Here is a 25040-nt window from a genome sequence, read left to right as displayed (position 1 = left end):
CTCAGTGGAGAATAAATCCAATTGTGTGGTTGACTCTGAGGTTGTTTTGGCGCTTTTCCCTCACAATCCTGACAAGTTTCTGCACAGATACGTAACTGTGGACAAAACATAAATACACTACTACACTCCAGAGACAAAGGAATGGTCAAAACAGTTTTTGAAGACGAACAGGCTCTGAAGAAGGCGAAGACTGAAATCAGTCAAGGTGATGGCTTCAGTTTTTTGGGATGCATGCGGTATCATCTACACGGATTACTTGGAAAAAAACAAGCAACTGTAAAGTATTATGTATCATTGAACCGGTTGAGCAAAGAAATCAAGAAAAAACATACTCATTTGAAAGAAAAAAAAACACTCTTCCATCAAGACGCAGGTGCATACCTGCGCAGTTTCGATGGCCAAAATTATAGAATTAAAGTGTGAATTATTACAACATCCACTATATTCACCAGATTTGCCTCCCAGTGATTTTATTCTATTTCCAAACTTGAAAAAATGGCTCGGCAGGCAACGATTCAAGTCGAACGAGGTGATCATCGTCCAAACAGATGCTTATTTTGAGGAACTTCCAAAATCCTACTTTTTGGATGACTTAAAAAGTTGGAGAAACGCTTGGAAAAGAATACAGAGTTAAACGGAGATTATGGTGAAAATAATCTACACAAAACAAATTGTTTTACTATCTTTTTCTAAGAACTTATTGAACAACCCTCATATATACCAATCAACACTACAAAAATAACAAAATCAAGACTAATAATAGTCAAATAGTAAAAAATCTCACAGATTTGCAACATTTTAAGATAAAAGCAAAATATCAGTTAACAAATTAGGAGAATTACTGAAGAAATGATGAAGCATTTAATGAAAAAAATACATGCAGATAATAATTTGAATATAACTGCTTGTTAAAAAAGAGAAACAAGAAAATTTTGAATGGAGAGAATCTGCTGAAAAAAAGACAAGGTAAACAATTTGGATAAAGAATTGCTTCTTGAAAAAAAAGAGCAAAAGATCAAGTCAAAAATCTGGGTGAAAAGCACCTCATGATAAACAAAGCATACAGTAAATGGAAAATTTGTGGTAAAATCATTTTTCAGAAAAAGATAGCCTTTAATCAAAAACTATAAATTTAATAAAGACGTTTATCATCATTTGAGAAAAGATGTTAACATTAAAAGGAATTCATAAGCAATACGAAATATAAAAAGCTAATTCAATTACAAGGCATATGACTTATACAACACCTTACTACTTATACCCTTAGAATGCAAACTCATTTTATGAGTCTAAAAAATCAAAATAATGATATTCATGAAAATTATAACAATGAGAATGCTAAATATTGTTTTTATTGTTTTATTTTATTTGTTTTAATACAAATAACATGTTGTAATGTTATTATTCAATTCTACAACTTTCCAGCATGTTTTCTTTTACTTGCATAACTTTTTTTTTAATTGATATTTCACTAATGAGCACAATCGCTTAGAATTTACAATTACATCACATTTATATTTATTTCTTTTAAATAAAGCTGAATTTCCATAATTCATTCCTAATATGAATTGTTTTATACAATGAACCATTAACAAAATACCACTTACTAAAATTTAATTCTGAATAATAATTTCTCATTTTAAAATAATTAATTCTTGCAGTAGAGTAATTTAAATAAATATTTAATAACACGATGTTCTCAATTAGACCCACATGTAACTACATAATGTGTACAGCATGTCCCATGAAGAAATATACACTTTTGATTTAATATCACTCGCCCATTCCCCTACCAATTCTATTGAAACTTTACAGACCTTTTAACACAAAGGCTCTAAAAATGTTCTATGAAAATTTCAACCTTCTATGATTTATAGAAACAAAATGGCAGCTTTTAAATAATCCTTCAATTTGAGATTAATAAAAATGTTTAATTAATTTTTATTAATTACAAAATAGCTGGTAAAAATGACTTAAAAAATGATGTATTGTTAAACAGCTGTTCAAATTGAATAAAACAAATTAATCATGACTACTAATTGTTTTTAATGATTCTAGTTCTAATTATCACCCATTTTTAATCTTTTTTACCAGATATTTTGTAATGAATAAAAAATGTGGTTTATCTTAAATTGATGTTTTTATTTGAAAGCTGCCATTTTGTTTTTATAAATCCTAAAAGGTTGAAAATTTTCATGTAAAATTTTTAGAACCTCTGTTACAAGGTCTGTAAAGTTTGGTGGGGGAATGGGCAAGTGATACTAAATCTACCTACCTCCTTGTGGGACACACTATATATACAGAGCAAATCAAAAGTATAGAAATCCCTTAACAACTTAAAATCCATTCCCGATAGAATACTGTGACATTCAGGATAAGGTATCAGTCAACTACTTTACCTTTTGATGAGAAATAGAATTTCAACCCTCTTTGGGGCGAGGGTGGGAGGGTCAAGGAGTTGTAATCAAATGCTTTAAATGGTAACACCCTTTGTGTGATAAATCATTTAAAGGTCTTTTAAGACAAGAAAAAGGGTATAAACAAAAAGTAGGTACTATGTCTGTACCAAAATGAGTGAGAGAAGTATGGATTTTACAAAAATTATTTAAAAAATGATTTAAGGAATTATTGCAAATAAATAAATAGATACAAATTTGATTAAATGGATATTATTGAATAAATTTATTTTTAAAAAAATTATTAAGCATAATAGTTGCTTATTTACTTAGATACATTTCATTTTAATAAATGTTCAAAATGTCCTCCTGTTGTTGGACAGTGTGCCAATAAATTGTAAATGGATGATACTGCATTATTTAATGATTCCCTAGTGATATTTTGTGCTGATTCTCAAATTCTATTTTGTAAATCATTGATATCATGGGACTTATTATGATAAACAGAAAGTAATCAGATGGTGACAAGTCAGGTGATCTCACTGGCCGATCTACTTGACCCCTTTGCCCAATCCATCTTCCAAGAAAAATACATTTAAAATAACAAAACCGAAATGAGGCCAAAAATGAGACTGAAATATTTTGGCACTTGAGGCCAATGTTTAGAATGATGTGGCTGAGAAGAAAAGCTTCTACTTCACTGCGTTTAAATTTCCATCAATAAATATAGGCCCTATCAATCATCCCATTTACTTTGAATGGATACTGTGTTATGTGCTTCACGATACCATTGCAGATTAACACCAGTCCAGTGCCAATTTAATGCGATTTACATTACAATTTTAAAAAAATAGTGACATCACTAAAAACTATGTTGTTTAATACACTAGCATCTGCATACATATTGTTTATCATAATTTTGCACAATTCAAGTCCTCGATTGTAGTCATTTTCAGTAAGTTCTTGCACCAGACAAATTCTGAAGGGTTTGAAATTTTCACTTTTTAATGTTCGAATCATTGAACTTTGGCTAATGTTATGTTCTCATGCTGCAGTTTGAGTTGAGGAATGAGGATTCTCAGCAAAATTTTACATAATATCTTAACGATTTGTGGCAGATTTAGCCTCCCAGGTTTACCCCTGTTATTAATGCTCTCACTTTCTTTAAATTGTTTGATGGTTTTTGACACTACCTTTTGTAATAGGGTTAGCATCATTAAATGGTGGACTGAACAATTCACAAACTTCATTATACCATTTAATTCTATCACCAAAGCCACTCATTAAAAGTGTGACCCTCTCCTGTTCACTAAGTCACATATTGATAGCAATGTTAGAAGGTAGCACAGAAAAAATTAATTCAGATAAAACAATTACAAAAAAGGTAAAAAAAGATATAAATAACAAAAGTGGCTTACAAATGCAGTAAATCAACTGCCCCACTCACAATAAATTCTCATAAGAAACTAAGTGTCGTAAAGAAACACTTTAAATGGAATATTACAAAACAACGAAGAAAGCTTTAATATTTACAATGAAGGTAAGACATCATCAATGATCATCTGATCAATGATTACGTGACAATATTTTTATTTATTTACTCCTTAAACTGGAACAAAAAAATTTTTTTTAATTTTAAGTTAAATTCAGTTTAATTTCTTTTTATTTTTATTTGAACTTAACAAATATAGTAATTTTTTAAAATCCAAACTTCATTCAGCTGCCACTTTGGGTGGACATTGTACCAAATTTTTAGACTTAAAGCGATCTTTAAAATGATGTACCAAACAAAGGTTGTTGCCATTTAAAATATTTGATTCAACCTCTGAGCCAACCACCAAGGGGTTGAAAAATTCTATTTCTCTTCAACAGGTGAAATAGCTGTGTGATACTTTATCCCGAAAGTTATAGTATTTTATCTGAAACAGTTTTAAAAGTTGTTGAGTTTCAATACTTTTGACTTCATGATGTTCTCCCAAGACTTTCATAAACTATTCTACTTGTGAAAATAATGAAAAAAAACTCCTAAAATGTTTCATTTGCAAGTTACAGCTAGTAAAAGATTTCACTTGAATTTCAGCTACACCTGAAATCTTTAGGACGTTAATTCAGGAGCAGAATTAGTGAAATCTTAACGTTTATGACCTAGAAAATCAAATAAAATAAGTTCCAGAGATCCATATCTGTAGTAGTTTTTGAGAAACCTGAGTGAAAACCAATATTATGGTAAAAAACGCTGTTTTTATTTTTGACACACCAGTAACTTTGTTAAAAGGGTAATATACAGATGGAATTTTTAAACAATAGCTTGTACAGAATTTAATTCTGAAATAAAATGATGAAAGACAAGTTTAAAAAAAGAAAAGTGAAACATTTGAATTTTATTTAAAAACAGAACATTACTACTATATTTGTCAGAAAAATACTTATTTAATGTAAACAAAAACCAGACTCTTTTTTTAGTGATGAATTTTTAATAACTGGAAATTACACAATTGTAAAATAAAAACAAATAAATAAAAAATTACTTAGAAAATAATCTTTTAATTAATGACAGACATATAATAAACTAGTAGAATTATTATTTCAAAGTTGAAAAAATAATAACAGCTCATCAACAATATGCAATACTCTTTATGTTTAGCCTCTGAAACCATCTTAAGGTAATACTTCAGAGGATGAATGAATATAATATATATGAATGTAAACAAACTGTAGTCTTGTACAGTCTCAGGTCCACCATTCCTGAGATGTGTGGTTAATTAAAACCCAACCATCAAGAAATACAGATATCCATGATCTAGTATTCAAAAATGTGCAATACTTATAAGCGTTTAAATCATTCTGTAGGGTAAGGGTACTTAAGTATATCAGGTACTGTGAACTGTGTCGTAGTTATTAAAGGTTTTCTATGAATTTCAGTTTTTATTTTTGTACGTATATAAACTTATTTTGTATGTATTTTAAACTTGTATGTATATTGCACTTTGGTTTAGCGTACTGTTTTTAAATAAAATTCAATTATTTATTCTTTTCTTTGTTTTATTCAACTTATCTTCCACAATTTTATTTATAATTAAATTCTCTAAAAGTTTAGTTTAAAAGTTTTGTGTTCTTTACCCTCATAACAACGTTATTGTACATCAAGCATAAAAATAGGATTTTTTACTTCAATTTATTGATTTCACCCCAGACTTCTCAATGACTACTGCAGAGACTTTTTCAGGTAAAAACCATAAGAATCACTAATTCTCACCCTTAATTAACATCCTAAAAATTTCAGTAAGATTTTATTTCACCAGGGTAGCTGAAATCAGAGCGAGATCTTTCATTAGCCATAACTTTTAAATGAAGCACTTTACGGCATATTTCTGTTTAAACTTTTTCCATTATTTTCATGAGTAAAATAGTTGAAGTAAACTTTCTGATATATACTGTAATACGTATAATCTATAAAATATATAAGAGACTTCTATAGGCCCTGTTTTAAGGTTTTTCCAGATCATGTTAATAAATTTTTTCAACAAAATATTGTCTATAAAAACAATATGTAGATTTTTTTATCATCATCAGTGCTTAGTATCAAATTTTACCCTAACGATATTACATCTTATTTCATTCCTTTATTTAAAGTTTTTTTTTTTTCAAAAGAATAAAATTTGTTTATCTGATGAGAAAAGTTTTCTTTCAGATGTTTTTTTGTGAACCTAATAAAAATAGAATAAACTTTAAATAAGTTAGCTATTAAAAACATAAAAAATAAAAATGTGTTTTCAAACTTTTTTAAATTTCACTTTTTCAACATTTTGTTTTAAACTCATTTAAATTAAATTTTTTACGTGAATAAAACTGTAATATAACTTTTAATCATTAATAACTAATTTGTTTAAAACTGTTATAGTTTAAAGTTATCACAGAAAGTTTCTCAAATGCGTACTTTACTGATTTTTCTTAATAAATATTACTACTGATGAAAATTCAGACAATAATTTTATCTCATATTTTGATCAGTAATCCATTAATATAAAATTAGGAAAAACATCAATAAGTTACAACGTAGCATTATGGACACAAATTTCAATTGCCTACCCATGTTTTTTAATCACATCCAGTTAATATATTTAGCAAGTTAAAAAATCTAAGAAACTGATTTCTGATCGTATCTAATGAACAGGAAATTCCAAAGTGAAGAAAAAATCTTCCAAGTACTTAGTTACTGGAAATTCCTCTATACACTATAAAAAAATAAACTATAATTATAAGATTTAAGATTTTATCAGTTGTTAAAAATAATTATACAAATACATACAGGCAAGAGGGGAGAGAGAATTACATAATATTTTTCATGAAAAATAGTAATAATTGAAAAGCAAGTTTACTTGATATCATACTTGATAAGTTTTATTATTATTGGTACTTACGTATTAATGTCACCGCAGCTACAGCTTTATTTAAAAACAAAGTAGTCAATTGGATTTCGGTGGAAAATGAGCCAATATAGAGTTTAACATAGATTCAAAACAGTCTCTTTATTAATTTTAATAAATGGTTGTTTATATTTATTTATTTTATAAATATAATTTAACCAAACTTAACCTACGCTCGCTAACCTTGACTAATTAACAGGAGTGTTTTGATTATTTAAATAATAAATAATTGCAATAATTTATTAAATAAATACTCAAAAAATTAGTGTTAATTAGTCAAGGTTAGCGAGCGAAGCAAGCTTAGGTTAAGTTTGGTTAAATTATATTTATAAAATAAATAACCATTTATTAAAATTAATAAAGAGACTGTTCATTTTCTACCGAAATCTGATTGACTACTTTGTTTTTAGATAAAGCTGTAGCTGCGGTGGCGTTAATACGTAAGTACCTCAATATTTTTCATTAGAAATATTATGTAACTCTCTGCCCTTTTTTCTGTGTGTTATTTGTGAAAGTATTTTTAACAGCTAATTGACAAGTTTCAAAAAACTTTAAATTTTTCCGAAAAATAAGAAGAACTACACCAATTTTCTTCTTCATTCTTCAAATCATAAAATACCAAAATATCCAATGTCACTTGTATAACTGAGATGAATCATTCATTATCTATCTAATTAAAATGATTGAAAACCTGTTTAGGACAAAGGAGCATAAAACAAACACCCTTCTGCTGAAATGAATCAAAATATTTAAGATACAGCAGTTCCAAAAAGTGCTCCCTTATAAAAAAAAATTAAAAATTTAGTTACTTAAAAGTTTATGGCATTTTTATAATAGCAGTACTTCACTTTATATTAAAGTAACATAAATATTGGCTATATTAAAGCCAATAAAATAAAAATTAAAACTTAAAAATACAAAAATAAACATATTGTAAAATATGGCATTCATAAAACATTATACTAAACTTTAAGAAAATAATTTACCCCCCCCCCCCATAAATCATCTTAAAATATGTTGTTTATTGGTATATCCAAAAGAAAAAGTAATTTATTAAGTTAAAAGATATAGAATCAAAATTTGATAGATGCATTGTGTATGTGACCTTTAAACAACATACCAAAAAATAAAAAAATAAGTCTTAATGATTAGGAAAATGATCAATCTTCATTTATCATGACAGGTCAAATAAATGAAAAGTTAATTTTTAACCAAATAAATATTTTCTAATGTTTTTTAGTTTTTTTTATTTTTATTTTTAACAAGAAAACAGCAAGTATTTATTTTAAATTAAAAATTCAACCTTGTTTTTAATATTTTTATAAAATAACTAGAACAAAAAAATTTTTAATTGCTGCACTATTTTGAAGTTTTTTTTATGTATTGTCTAAAGGTCACAAACACAAAATTTGTATACCACCTAGATTCCAATATTCTACTTGCTTATGATAAGTTATAATTTAAAAAACCACATAGAAGCATTTTTAAAACTATTTTTGCAGGATATTTTTCTCGGTTTTACCATTTCTGTTTATATATCATAAAATATGCATTATTTCTCATTCATTATCATTTCCAAAAAACTGAAATAACCTTTTTTGTAAATAATAGAATTTAATAAATAACAATAATGCATAACAATATTGAATAATATTTGAAATTAGTAATAATTCTACAAACAACAAATTCACTAATTCTTAAAAAGTGAATTAAATTACCATAGCAAATGAATCAAACCATTTATTAAAGATTGGCCTTACATCAATATATTAGAGACTATAGTATTAGATGTACACTAAACATGTAACCCGCAACCCAACCAAAATACAACTTTTATATCTTACTGTATGGTGGTATTGTAAATTAAAATGACTAAATTCTAAGATTCAACGTTCTACATTACACAAAACTTTCTCATTAAATTCAGTAGACTAATGTTTTTTTAATTAATTTAGTAACAATCACAAAACAAAAAACTAATTTAACATAGTAGTAATAAATTAAAAATATACCATGCATAGTTATTTTTAACAGAAAAATAAAACACAAAGCATGCTAAACTTTTTCTTTTAAATTACAACTAAAACATCAAATTATATTACACATACACTGAAACATCAATAAAAACAATACATTATATACACATACATATTACACACCCAATTCTCAAACAGAGCTAATGCGATATCCAAAACATACAACAAAATAATAAATCCATGCATTTCAAATGATAACCGATCGTAATCAATAAATTCAAAATATTAACACCATTTTAAAATAAATCCTTCAAACATGATAAAAAAGATAGAAAAGAAACCAAGAAACTATACATAAATGTCTTGTACTAAAATATAGAAAATATTAACACTAAAGATTGTTTATAAAAACTACTGCAGCGTAATGTTTCCCACCTTACAACATGTTGTTCAACAACACAATTCCTTTATCATGAAATATACTGTTCTTCAAAAGAAATTAGACAAAATAAAATTAAAAAGGACTATCTATCACACTATAGCTGAAAATCTCAGTTTGAAAATTATACATGGCATTGCCATGTATAATTTTCGTAATTTATAATAATAATTTCATAAAAAGTAACAAGACTATTAGTCTTGTTACTTTTTATGAAATTTATTACCTTACCTGCCTCCTGCCTACCAAATACCTGCTCTACTCGGCAACAAAAGAGGGATTTTAAGCGTTATGTACTTCTCGCAAGTTTTCCATGTACATCTGGCGCAATGCCTGTAACCCAGCAAGGGACCACTTAATTCATAACAATGGACCAAAGTAGTATCCAACTTTCTTTTTGTATATTTATGACTTTCTTAATACTTTTGCAGACACTCAGTCTGGGCTATACTCACTGAAGTGGTCACATATGTTGTACACCAATAATAGAAATGCCAAATTGCATCTTTACTTGTTGAAAATCAAGTATGTTCCTGGATTAATTTCTGTTTTCCAAATTACAATGTGAGAAATTTTAGACCCCCACCTGTTTTAAAATCCAAGAAAATCCGATATAAAAATTCAAATTAAAATACTTTTCTACTTCTATTTTTTTGTAGCAAATCACAAATAAGTTATAAGAAATTCTGTGCAATGTTGATTCATCGCTTGTCTGTTAGCAGTTAATTGTTTGAACGTCTTATGTGGTATACACATGCCTAAAAACCCATAGCTGCTTACTATTTTAAATAGTGCTAAAAAAAAGAAGTATCGGAACGCTGAATTTGTACCTCGCACATTTTTTTTTGTGAAATATTTCTAATTAGCTAATATAATACTTATTCTTTTATATTTTTCTTTTTGATTTTTTTTTGAGAATATTATTTTAGGCATTAAACAAATTAAGGGTATTTATTTTAACATTTTATTTTTTGTTATTTATTAGTATGACATATGAAGTAGTTATTACAACTAGTTATCACAACTTTCAAAAATATTGCAATATTCAGAATAAGCCAAAAATATGCCGCAAACAAATTTTTTTTCTAAATGTCTGTCAATAAAACTAAATAACAAAAAACGATAAAATTCCTCCATTTCTACTGACAAGAATCAATTTTATAAATAAATATTACTATTTTGCAATAATATTTGCAAATAAAAATTTTATCAAGAAAATCAAACTGCTAATTTAAAAAAAAAATCTTTACGTCTTAAATTTTTCTGTAAAAGTTTTCAGACACGATCTTCACATTCAAGTAATCTGCATCCCACATTTGTGTGGAATTTTAAACATTTGTTTCTGTTTTTCACTCATTTTTATTTTTTACTTAAATTAATATAATATTTAATTAAAATGATATTTACAGATAATTTTTACAATTTTTCTAATTAAATATATCAATTTTTTTATATCGATAATTAAACGCATCACAAACAAAAAATGTTTTTGAGTAGTAATATAGTTAAGTACGAAGTATGTACATACACCGAAAGCCACTGATCAAGATTGAAGCTTTGAGAAAAATAAAAACAAAGTAAAAATATTCTACAATTGTTCATACATGCCCTTTGAAATTTTGCCACTTTATGACTAGCTGAGTAGCCATATAATTTTTGAGAATATATTACTTTCTTATCGCAATAATATAGAATCCCAGAGTTATTGTCAGAAATTAAAAAAAGGAAATGGCCTAAGAAACAGATGATAGAAACAGTACAAAAATAATCTTCTATTGTTGATACTAATTTTAATGATTGCCCATTATTGCAGCCCATATTTCCTTATTATTGCTCATTATTCCAAAAGAAAACAGAACCGTAGTCAGTATCATAAATTAAAGAAAGGAAATACCCTACAAAACACTATTATAATAGACCTACAGAAATGGGGGAACTTGTATCTACTATTTTTTTTTAAGTAACATGTGCACAGAATGTAAACAATTATTCCTTCATCTTCAAAAAAAAAAGATAGTGATAGTTCCAATTATGTATAATGGAAAACTGGCTTCAATTCAGATCTTTGAAAAGAAAGGAACATAATGATATGCTTCACTTTGGCAATGGTAATAGTTCAGAAGCAGAGTGTTAAGATAATATCAGTGATTCTAGTGCCATTAAAAAAATATTTAGTAGTAGCTGCTCAAAGAAAAAATACTTCCGTAAATATGACAAGAATTATTTGAAACTTTGATTTACTTGATGTGGCAATGAGAGAGAACTAAAACCTTGGTGCATTGTTTGCTAAATTAACAGAGCACTTAAGACTAAACGCACAAAAAGTAAACTAGTCAAGTTTTTTCAATGACTTGTTAAAAAAATTAATAAAGAAATGAAAATTGTTTCTAATGTAGGTTCAGCAACTAAAATGACCTCAGAAACTTCCTACATTAAAAGTCTTCATATCAAGAAAAGCAGCTCATCTCATTATACACAGTTGAGACCTTAATACTTCCAGTAGCAAAAAAAAAAAAAAAATAGTTAAAACAATGTTCAGTAAAATAATTATCTAAGGACACTGATTTAATACCACTCTCAGACGATACACTTAAACACTGAATCAATGACATGGCTAATAATGTAGAATCTGGACTTATCAGTAGAATAAAAGCAGTTTATTTTAATCATTTCAAGATAGAAGAGACAACAGATGTTACGAATGAAGCACAGTTAATCTGTTGCCAGGTACAATACCATTCATGAAGATATGTTATTTTCAAAGACTTTGCCAGCTCGTATAGTAGAGAACAAATTTTTACTGTTCTTAATGAGAACGTGCAAAAGCATATAATTGATTGGAAAAAATGTATAGGTTTATATATTGGTATTATGTTTACTTGTACTGCTTTATGTGTAGAATATTTATTTTATTAATTGTGTTTATAGAATATTTTTATTACTTTGTGATAATGTGGACAGCAAGCACAAACAGCTTCATTTCATTCTGAAGTTCGCCAGATTTCATAGGGTGGGTACTCACTCAAAGACTCTTTGAATTAAGACACTAACTTCTGTTATTTGTAAACAAAATTAACAAAGATTTTACATCATTTCTTGTGGTGACATGTCGCTAAGTACATAGGTATACCTTTCACATGTATTCTCAAAAGTATATAAATCTTCTCTACTTGTAGAGATTATATTTTCTGAATGTCCATAAGAAAATAAAGGGGTTTGACAGGAAACATGGTTTGTGGGTCAATATTGTAAAAGAGGGAAGTTTCACCATTTTCAACCCTAGTCTTTTTTAATTGAAAATCTCATTATTGAAAACAAATAATGCAATGACATATGTTCGCATAAAAAAACTCGAGACGTTACAATTTGAAAATTATTTTCCTAGTAAATATATGAATTTTCACAGGTTTGTGATCCTTTCCAATATGATATCGAAAATAATAAACTTTCATTAATTGAAGAATATTTAACTGAACTCTTCAATGACACCAGACTTAAAATTAAATTCCAAGCAGAAGGTATGCTTAATTTCTGGATTTCATCGCTAGAGGAAAAGAGAATATATACTGAACTGTACAATGAGAAAGGGTTTTCATCACTAACCCAAATAAAAACTAAGTACCAAAATTAACACTATGTATATGACGATCTTCAGACTTAACTAGTATACATCCAAATATAGAACTGCTCGTCCATCTAATTAATGCAAGTACAAACATTTATTAATTGTTTGTTGTTAATTAAATGATTATCCAAACTCTTAAGCCTTTAATTATTAAAAAATTAATTTTCTTCTATAAAATTAAATGAATTTTAATTCATTTTATTTTAAAATTTAAGCATAGTGGTATTAAAATGTGTTAAAAAAATGATAATTTGCTTTCAAATGGAACAAGAGTAAGGTAGTCCACAGAACTGTTCTGGCTTATAAATAGGTGCCAGTTTCAAAAATGTTAGAAATGCTGTAATAAGCCGTTTAAATTGCAGAGCAACATATTTCACATCTATCAAATTCATTTATAAATTTCTTAATATTGTAATTAATATCAAAATGAATTTTAATCTAATTTTACATACTCATAAAACTGAGCATTATAAAGGTAGGGTTAAAGACATGGAAAAGGTTACGAACAAGTAGTTGCGGAGAGAAAACAAGATTGTCTAACCCAGGGTAATTGGTAAAGGGAAGAAAGAAAAAATTTAATTATTCAATGGTTTGCACTCCAATTAATGTCTTATGATACATTAAGACCTAATTATTAGCAATAATCTCTTTAGAGTAGTATCAAATGGCATTGTTATTAATGCTAAAAGGTTAAGATGGATATAACTGACTACAAAATTAAATAATATTCTCTATCTATGTCATTTTAGTTCATTCCACTTTTTTTTTGACATATTCAGTGTAAGGAGAAAATAAATTTCATACTATTCAAAAAAGTTGCGATCTTTTATTTTTAAGTATAAGGATTTGCACATTTTGTGTATGTGTGTGTACACACACACACACACACACACACACACACACACATATATATGTATTGCCTCAATATGTTTTTTTATATTTTGTACATATTACATATATACAAATAAAACCTTTTTAACCCTGGTTTATCAGACTTTAAATCAAATTGGTGGAATCTCCATTCAGTATGTAATTTGAATTTAGTTCACAACCACTTATTTTTTTCCTTTCATTAAATTAGCTATTACATTTTTTTGTCAATTATATAGTATTATTAAATCTTAATATGTGCTGCCACCTTGTGATAGCTTGCTGAATTCAACTGTCCAAATACTAAGCAGCAGCAACAGTACATATACTGTGCAAAAGATGCTGTTTCTATTATGTTTCATAAGTAGCAAAACTGTAAAAAGTCATTTTAAAAGTAACAAATTTTTCTCATTTTAAAAATGGTAAGAAGAAATTTTAATTTTAAATCATTTTTATATACTTATATTCGATCTTCATAGGCTTTTATTTAGTTTCATTTGCATGCTACAAGATTTTCTAACAGTTTTTTGTTTTCTTTGTAATTATATACTAGTTTTAAAATTTGTTCAGTTTAACAGTTTTGTCATTTAACATCTTTTCAGAGTAATAAAATTATTAATTTAAACATTTTTATAAAGGTTCAATGCAACTATACATTAGTTAATCAATGGAAAGATAGTTTTGGAAGTACATTCTTATTTTTTGTTCTTTATAAATACTTTTCAATACTGGGAAAAATAAATACAAGAATATATGTATTACATTATATAATATATATATGTATGTTCAAAAATTTTTTTTACAGATTATTAAGTAATCACAATAGGATAGACCCAAAAATTAATGAACAGCAAAAGGGTTGACAAGTACACTACCAAATACAGTGGAGTATTCAGCACTAGTGAATGCTCCATTGATAAAAATCCTAATAATTAGCTCTGAACGCCTTAAAAAAAAATTAATTTGGGATATTTTACCACAATTTTAATGAATTTTTACAAACTTTAATTACAGTAATAAAAAAATTATTTACAAAATCAATGAAACTAGAAGATTAGAAATCGTTCAAAAACATTCTTTTTTTTTATGATAAAAACTTCTCAGTGCACTTTCACTTGTTTTAAAAAATAATAACAGTTTTAAAAGTGCAGAATCCCATAGTTATATATAATTTAAGCCTAAACAACGTGCTATAAAACTCTGCATAAGGACTGAAATTGATATTCATTAATGTTTGAAAAGAAAAGAATAATAAAAATGGGAGTAGGGATATGAGAAGGATTTTTGAATAAATGTTTTCAATGCCAATTGACAATCAGCAATTACAATACAATGCCAATCAGCTCCTTCAAAAGCGATATAGTTCATGATTAGTTGGGCAAACTACAAATTAATTTTTACTTTCAGTTAAGATATTTAGAGTACATGCAACAAATTTTAGGCATGTGTTTCAAAGATTATAAAGGCAGCACATAGCAATTACAAGACAATTAAATTACAATTTACATAGCAATTAAAATTTATTTAAAATTTTATATCTACAGCAATCAATTCAGACTACTAAATTTGACTTTGGCTGTTTGCATTTTAACCTTGCTCTACATTTCCACATCCTGGAATCTACATTTTCAAGGATTTATTTCCAAAATTTTTCCAAGTGTTAAATGAAACCAATGCTAAGGGATGCATATTTCCCAGGAATGACAAAATTATTACAAGATCTAAATAAACAGGGGATTCAATGCACGATTTGCAGTTATTGAACCAAATGAACCTCCCTCTTTTTGTTGAGAATTAAAAATTTAACTTCCTTACAATATGAAAATCTAATCTCTTGAGAACAAACAATCCAATTATAAATTTCTTATATTCTCATATATAATAACACATCATTCACAGAATTAATAACCAAAAAGAACAAGATAAATTAAAAATAGCCATTATTTTCTAAATTTAATAATAAAGAGGGCATTCAAAACCGACAGTAACACATTCATTTCCAAAGAGCTGAGAAAAAATATCAAAATACAGCATTAAAGCTTTTCATTAATGTCGGTTAATAAAAGCAGTGATAAGTTAAGTTAATAAATCTGCTTCGCCTAATTAACATAGCAACAGAGAACTAAACCACAATTCCAAAGATCTAACTTAAAATACTAGACAATTAATTTTCATTAAGTAAGGCAACACAAATACTTTTTTTCAACTCTTGTTCTTTTAACAAATTATACAGAAAATAAAGTCAAATATACTTAAGTTTATAATGTAATCAATATGAAAAATATTTTTTTTGGCTTTAAACACAGAAAACTATTGCTTAACATTAAAAACTTAAATTATTTTTTAGGTAAAGATTAGATTTTTATTTGTTACAGTAAAACAAACAATATTAAATGGTACATTAATATTAATTTGTACAAAACTTTGTAATACACACTTCATAAACATATATATAACCCTAATTTACAAAAACAAACTTACTATAAAGAATCAACACTTACTAATTAAAAAAAAAAAATACTAAGGAAAATTAAGAGCTATTAGCAGAATTCTGTTATATAGAACTTTTCATGCAATGAAAACAAAATTATTATACACAAATTACAATTAACAAAGAAACAATATTCACAAAACATTTAAAAACACAATCTCTTAAAACATTAAATAACTAAGAGCAGGCATTTTTTTAACATATAATGCATGCTTTGTAGAAAAACAATGGAGTAAATAAACAGTTAAGAAGTGCAATAAAAAATTAGAATCAAAAATACTGACATTAAACAGCTATAATTAAGAAAATTTAATAATAAAATTTAGCTGATCAGATGTAAAATTTTATATAGCGGAAATCCTAAGATCTGGCAAGATGGTCACGATATTTTAATGCAGTACTTTCAAAAATAAAAAGATTAAATAACTGTTTTTAACTTAAATAATCAGAAAAAAATCATTTATTTATATATTAAGAGCATTGTATAAAATTTACCAACCAAAACTTACCGAAAAATGTTTTCTTGACGAATTTTAGGACTAATGAATACTAGATAAATTCTCGTGATACGACCGAAAAACTTTTAATTAAAATAAAATCGAATTAATTTCATACCACAGATCACGACAAATTAAAAAATAACCTTTCTTACAAACTAAATTATCACATAATTTCTACGTCTTCATTTCAGAAAATTAAAATAATTTTCATTAGATTAAAGAGAAATTTAGATGCTTACTTTCAACAGTGATTTTTTTTCTCTTTGCAGGTAGGGAGGACGCTTACCGCTTACCTAGTCAACCTGTCAGATTCTTTCTATTTCTTGAAGAAAACTATCTCGAATCCGATGAAACACCTAATGAATAAATATCGTTCCCGTTCATAATTCTTAAAACCGAATACTTAAAATATATTATAAAAACATCAATGTCACAACAAAAATTAACACTCCAACACCGAACTAACTGGCACACATACGTGCAGAGAATTCCATTGTTGTCAACTGTTGAACAGTTACAGGATATAAACATTTTTGCTTTCTTATTTTCCTATTATTTAACAATTAACAGGTATTTTTTGCAGTTTGTAAATTAACTAATGATTATTACAATCCCACCATATGTATCATATTCTATTGTTTTAATGTTTATACAATAATTAGTTCTACATATGTGTATTACGTAGATAACTTTTTGTTTAAAAAGTGTTTTACACATTCAAGTAACCTATAATTACAAATAAAATATTATATAAAATGTATACAATTCACAATAAAAATCTTGAAGATTACTTTCGTACTATTATTACTACTACTTGAGGACAACCCTGATTCCTAATTAGCGCGAAACTAAAAATAACTGTAAATTACATCCATTTTAAAATATGGAATGTGGCCGACTGAAGAAGCTAAGTGTACTGTAATACAAAAAAGGAATTAGAAATAATTTTAACGTTTTAATACTTCCTTCAGTTATATCCTCTAATATACAAAAATAAAATACAATATCTAACTTAACATTTTAGTTTATTTCATTTAGAGATAAGTAAAATTGGTTGAGATCAAAAGTTAACCTTGAAACTCAGTTCAAGAATTTTCATATTTTATCAATCTTGTTCAGTTGCATATATGTAATTTCTCACAACAGTTAAAACTAATTATTTGATCTATTTTTTAATTCTGTTACATAACTGAAAGCATTAATTGAATCAGCCAAATTCATAAATCACACAGATTGTGAAAATGAAATTTAAAATTTTTGAAATAACCAACTGAAACAAATCCTATAAGTAAAATTTAAAACTAAATCAGTTAATAAGTTTTTTTGTTTATTAGCCAGATACACATTTAGAATAAGATCAAAAAGTTGAAAAAAAAATTACATATAAAAACATATCTTGATCATCCTAGACTTTTCATAACAATCTTTCATCTGTATTTGGTAAAACTTTCCCATAAATTTCCTTTATATGTAAGCAATTTTTCCTGTTAGTTCTCCTCAGAAACAATAAAAATGGTATTAGCTGAATTTTTTTAGTGGGATATTTACAGATAAAAACATATACAAAGTGCTATTCAAAAGCCTCTCCACACAGTTATATTCCATTGAAGGAATGAACATTTGCTAACTACTGTGGAACCTGGACAAGATAGAAAACTAACCTGATCTGTTGAGGGAGTCTCTCTTTAAGCTGATACAACTCTTTCTTCTTTGGAAATACAATGGAAATTATGTTAGCTATTGCCAAACCATGTGGAGTTTCTTCTCATCCAAAATTGATTGATTTTGTCTGCAAGATGGTTGTTAATATTTATACTTATGACTTAACGGTAAAGCCAGATTGGATGAATTTAAAATAAATATGTTGTATAATTTTCTAACCCATATTCAGTTGATCCAGGTAGAAGGACTTGAAACTTCTACATTAGTAGTTTAAATAATTATTCATTGAATGGTTTGTAACTTTAAATATGGATATAGCCATATAACTTTGACTATGGACAAGGCCTGGCATTGTATTTCTTAGGTAGATGTAATTGTTAACTATGTGGATAGAATTCCCAGTAATGATAATGATAAAATAGTGAAATTTCTAGGTGTTTCTAGATATAGATATACTTCTCTTGGGATGATGAAATTTTCATTTGCTAGAAAATCAGATTGTATTTTGCTTTAAAACAACTTAATGAAATGGTAAGCTGGCCATCATTATTAAATACTTAATTTGCTTATGTATACTGTCTAGAGTATAATGTCATCTCTTGGAGTTACCTAATGAACTCAGAATAAGTGTTTAAGATACAGAAATCATTACATTGATTAACAACACCCAAAAGTATGAATTGTATAGACTGATATATATTTAAAAAATTAAATATGTTAACTTATCCTTGTGTTTATATTTATGAATGTGTAATCTTTGTTAAAAAGAATAATCACAACTACTTAAAAAAATAATATCAAACTCTATCAAAGTAGGCAATATAACTGTTTTTGTGTAACTTGACACAATACTTCAGCTTACGAGGAAAAGCCTCATTATGCTTTTACTGCAATTTTTAATAAATTACCAAAACGTTTAAAAAATCTTTCTTTAATTTCAAAATACAATTAAAAAGTTTTCTTTAACATAAATAATATTGGTATTAATGTAGTAGATGACCCACCACTATAGTTAGTTAGTTTTTGGCTAGCGCCACAGAAACACTATATTGAAATAAGAAAATAAATAAAATATAAGTATAATCTAACCAAACATAAACTACATTTGCTTACCTTGACTAGTAAGTGCAGGATAAGTTTAGTTAGATTATATTTATAATTTTATTTTCTTATTTCAATTTAGTGTTTCAGTGGCGCCATCTAAGTACAAACTAACTACAGGGATAGATCATCTACTATATTAATACCATATTACACCCGAATTGTGAATCAAACAATCATTCCTAAAATAAGATTTTAAATCTTTCTTTTCTTTTATTTAATTTTTTTGTAAATAATTTTTTATGTACTTATTAAGACGACAAGTAACATATTTTATATAGCCATCAATGTTTAACTTAATATTAAAATTAATTTCAGGATCCCTAACGTTGAATATATGCTCAAAGCTATTATTATAAATTGTACAGTGTTAATAAAATTATTACACAATTCACCAAAACTGATAGTGAATCTTCCCCTTGTAAGTCTATTAATAAAAGTTCCTGGTGAGGAAGATATTTTGCAGTGATTAGACAGTCAAAACAGATAATCACATGACTTTGACAAGTGATTCCTACATTTATGTCAAGTGATTTACCACCAGCATAAGCATGCCATTTTCACATGCATAGCATATATTTATAGTTAGACATTATTATTATCTTATTTTGAATGCCAGAATGTTTTTATGGCTAATTTTCCTGATAAAGCAGTATCAAATTAATTAACTGTCATTTAGTATCTAGATTCTGTGAAACAGAAAATATAGCGACCAACTGTCAGTGTTATTTGATAACAGTTTGAACAACATTCATCAGTTCCTTTTGTGTTCTCTACTAAAATAACTCAGGAAACTTTCTCAGCAGATACACTTTTGGTTGGGTTTTTCACAAACTACAGAAAAACTCAACTTGTCAGTACTGAATTCAAGTAGTGTAAGAATTTGAGAACCTGACTTCAGTAATGTGGGTGGTTCAAACATTTTATCTGAAATGTTGTAATATAATTTTTATTCAGATAAAGCAGGGTTTCATCTTTCAGGTTACATTAACAGCCAAAAAAATTGTGCATAGAATTTTGAAAATTCACACATTTATCATTAAGTCATTATTGCATTATCAAAAAGTGTTTGGTGCATAATTTTTCTGCAGAGTGGTTGAACCCATTTTTCTCAGAAACATTAACTGGAAAATGTTATGTAAAATTATTATAAATTTTGTAACTTTCCTTAAAGCTTAAGAGTGAAACTGCAAGTAACAAGATGATGCTACATTCCACTCTGTCAACTCTATTAGGCGATACCATTGAGTTAATACCCAATTTGGGGGTTATACTTAACACATGTATAATGTATAAATTATACACTGGAATAACATTATTCTACACAGTTTGGTTATACCATGAATTTTTCAATCACTTTGTAATTACCCGTGACTATGACCAACACAGTTCCTGGATTCTTACCATCAACTTTTTATTTAAGAGATCTTCTGAAAGGTATTATTTTCAAGAACAATCTGCATATTTTGCAAGAACTGAAGAAAATATTGAAGATACAACTTTAACATCATCAGTACATAAACTCTAAAGAAAGTTGCATTGAATGTGAAAAAACTGGCTGATGCATTAACACTCAAGGCAGACATTTATTATGACTTGTTAGTGAGAAAAAATTAAAAATATAATATGTTTAGTTTCCTGTATCATATGAATTAATTGCTCTTATAAATAAACATAATTTGTTTTACATGTTGAGTGTGTAACTTTATGAATGCTGAATAATATTAAAAAAATCCCTTTTGGCATGCTGGAAGGCAGAGGTAGATTTCACTAGTGCTAAGTAACGGATAAAAAAGATTTCCACCTTAGTTAAGAAAAACTTCAAATTTACTCAATATGACAATGGTTGCATCTGAAAAAAGTTTCACATACAAGACCCAGCTTACAATTCCACCAACATTTTGGTCATCCCTTGCCATAAGGGTTGGTCATATCAAAAATTGTTTCAGACAAAAGTTTTACGTAATGTTTAGAGAACTAACGACCACTTTAAACTGATTCAATGCTGTGCCTATTAAGTCTACATAAAACTTGCTGGTAAATAGCTTGGATGTAAAAAATTGTGTTAGATCAGTTCTGTGATTAGTATCTGAATAGAAAATAATTAACTGAGATGATATTTCTTGTTCTAATTAAGAGAGAGGAATTTCTTAATCATACTGTTATTGTTAATAAAAACATGAATATTTCATAACACTTAAAAGTAAGTATCAGAGGAATTCAAGAACTCCTTTAACACTAAATTAAATCATGTAAACTATGATCACATGGAAAAAGAAAACAAGCATTTTTAAGGCTAGAAACACCTCATACTCACTGATTTCATGCTATGGAACATTAACATAAATTTTCAGGTCTATTAAATAATATTTAACTGGTTTTATCACACAGTGAAAGTATATTTGTCAAGTGGCATTATTTTGCTTATGATAATGTAACAGTATGCTGCTTTAGTATATTTGTCAGCAATAAGCTGTAATAGTTCAAGCATTGGTTAAAAGAATTGTTCCCTACATAACTCTTAGCCAAGTCATTTTGGAAGAGATGAGCTCAAAAAGGTTGTCAGTGAAACTAGGTGAACCTAATCTCTACTTCCCTCTAGCAAGAGACCCTTACCGAATCTCTTTGTACTAAATTCATTTACCTCTTACTTCCTTTTTTACATGTCTTAAAAAATATCCCTTATAGTTTCACATATTTTTACCCTTAATCAGTTCTTTCACCTTTCACGTTTATGCAATTTTCATTTATCATCCTCTTGAATGAAACCAAAAATTTTCCTCATTAAAAATTGGGAAGGTTTGAAAGTAACTGAAAAATCTCTTATTTTTAATTAAGATATTTATATTTTGAAAGTCTGCATTTTACACCAATATTCAACAATAGGATGTAAATATAATTTAATTATAATTTTTAAATTGTTATTAAATAAATCTTTTTTGATAAAAAAAGAAGGTATAAGTTGTGCAGATCAGGTATTTGAATTTACCTTTAGCATTGAAGGATTCCAGAAAAAATTATAAACTGAGCAGTATTTTATAGATTTATCTTCAGTGTATGATACTGTTAGGAGGGACGGACGGACTGCTAAATAAACTAATAGGGGTAATCAAGTGCAAAATCTTAATGAAATGTTGACAAATAGACAGATAACAGGACATCTTGGTGAGGCTCCAAGTAGGTCAAGAATTTTAAACAATGGCTTGCCTTGGAGATCTGTTCTTGCGCCTTTTTTGTTCAATCTACACATAAGGGACCTATCAGCTACTAGATCCTGAAATTTATGTACATAGATGATACTGCTCTCACCGCACAATGTAAAACATTTAGGAAATGCGTGATGGTGATTCAGGAGGATCTGAATCACCCAACTAAAACAGAAATAAGCTGCTCCCATTTAAGCAATGGAGATGCCAGGATGTCACTAAAGGTCTTGTTTGTAGGGAAAGAACTGCGACATAATCTAACCCCAAATTACGTTGGTGTGACACTTGAAAAAATCCTAATTTATAAGCAACATATGACTATTGCTGAAAAATTGAGAATTTGAGATAACATACCGTATTGGCCCAAATATAAGACGACCCTCAGTTTTTGAGGGATGTTTACTAGAAAAAATTAAATAGTCACATTTAAGACAGTTTTCACATATATTTAATCAAAACACATTGAAATTTCATCTATAAAAAAAAACTTAAAAAAAAAATTAAAGTAAAATTAAAAATCAACACTTCTATTTTAACAAAGAATATAATTAGGTATCATTCCCAGTCATCAACCTTCTCCTCCTCCTCCTCCTCTCACAGACTGGAACTAGATTCAGAGCTAGTATTGCTACACTTCTTAAACCCTTTACAATTGTTTCACATTTGACTCCAAGATGTGGTTATTCATTTGGGCAATAGCTGTAGGCATTGTATTCCTTCCAAAGATGATCCTTAAAAGGCTTATTGACAACAACATCAAGGGCCTGACGTTAGGAAGTCATTCCCCCCCAGAGATCACAACAAGGTCAGTGTTCAATTCAGCACCTACTTCTTTATATTATCTGTTGTGTGTCCACGAAATGAATCCAAAACTAGCATGCCCCTCTGCTGAAGTAAAGCACTTTGTTGACATCCCCAAACCACCTTCAGCCAATCTGCCACCAGTTGTTCGGTCATCCATCCCTTCTTCTGTGTTCTAAAAACAACTCCAGCTGGAACTGTTCCTTTGGCAGTGTCTTTCTCTTTAATATGACATAAGGTGGAAGTTTTCTTCCATTTCGGTAACTGCTAACATGACTTTTCATTGCCCATATGTTTAAGCAATACTGTTTTCACACAATTTTTGTCTACAGTAACATTTGTTTCCTCTATCCTAATTAGACAGCTCCCAGTACTAACTAATATACCCCACCATTTCCCTCAAGCATCAAAATATCCTGGTATTACTCTGGAAAAAAATTACCAATGCAGCAGCACCAATCAATATGCCCATCAATGGATTAACTAATTGGCGCTAGAAATCTCAAAAACCCGCATGGGAACTGGCCTGAAAGCTTATAAAGGAGAATTTTAATATCAAATAACAATGGCAGATCTCGTGGAAGGAAAACTACAGCTGCCAATGAACAGAGGTGGTGCTTCATAAGTGCTGGGTTTTAGTCTGCCAAGACAGTTGTAGTGCAGACTTAATCACATAATATCTGGATGAGGTAGATGTAAATGGGGCATGTCAGCTGTGGCTGGTTGTGAATGTAGTGAGCTACTCAAAACTGTTGAATATCTAATTAAGTACCGGCTACAGCAAACATACATGTGAGATCCAGAAGATGATAAATTGTACTATCCCAAGTTGAACGGCTGAAAAAACTAGATGTTAATTTGTAGCTACAATGAATTTTGTAATTATACCTATGACTCTATTATATATAAATTTGATATTATAATTGTTTGAATGTTCTATTTTAATATCTTGCATACTGCACATCTATGTACCATATGATAAATGGGAAAAAGTACACAATTTCCTTATATTTTTTCTAATATGACTCAGCATATTTCATTTTTCTGATTCACAATGATTTTCAGGTAATTAAAATCCTTTACTTCTTAAAATTGCCTTTAGTTAATATAGTCTTGTTACTTTTGAAGAAGCTAATATATGATTTTACTCATTTATTTTTATTTATAACCAATTCGATCTTTCTTGCCTCTAGTTTTTTTTTTTTTTTAAGTGATAGATTTTCTAGACATAACAATGTCATTTAGAAATATATTAATTTGGTAGACTGTAAAACATATTACTTATGAGATTCATTTTGTTTATAGCTCTCCTGATCTAATAATATGAGATCTATAGATCTCTTTACTTACTCAAATTAATTTTCAATTCCCTATTAATCACTATATATTTATTTTCTTATGGATTTTGTCCATTGTTATTTTCACCAATCTTATTAGCTTAGATACTAGATATTTTAACCTCAGCTAAAACATTATATGTCTTTTTCCAAATAATATTGTTGAAGGCTAATGTAAAATCCACAAATATGTATGCCTTATGTATTAT

General features: G+C 27.8%; 1 protein-coding gene across 5 annotated transcripts in view; it reads right to left on the bottom strand.

Annotated features, from left to right (window-relative positions):
- Nucleotides 1-17214, bottom strand: part of LOC142332251 (transcription intermediary factor 1-alpha-like) — a 127168-nt gene extending 109954 nt beyond the window's left edge. For 2 of the 5 annotated variants that reach the window (XM_075378563.1, XM_075378566.1), the window contains exon 1: nucleotides 17018-17214. The gene's annotated coding sequence lies outside the window, so the exon portion shown is untranslated. Of the gene's footprint in view, nucleotides 1-16963 lie in introns of all 5 variants that reach the window. The other 3 variants (XM_075378562.1, XM_075378564.1, XM_075378565.1) reach the window with 2 other exon arrangements.
- Between the last annotated feature and the right edge of the window lie 7826 nt (nucleotides 17215-25040).

Source organism: Lycorma delicatula, chromosome 11 (assembly GCF_047948215.1).
Source record: "Lycorma delicatula isolate Av1 chromosome 11, ASM4794821v1, whole genome shotgun sequence".
NCBI classification, from domain to species: domain Eukaryota; kingdom Metazoa; phylum Arthropoda; class Insecta; order Hemiptera; family Fulgoridae; genus Lycorma; species Lycorma delicatula.
Note: the sequence above shows the minus strand (reverse complement) of the source record. Positions and strands in the feature narration are given on the sequence as shown.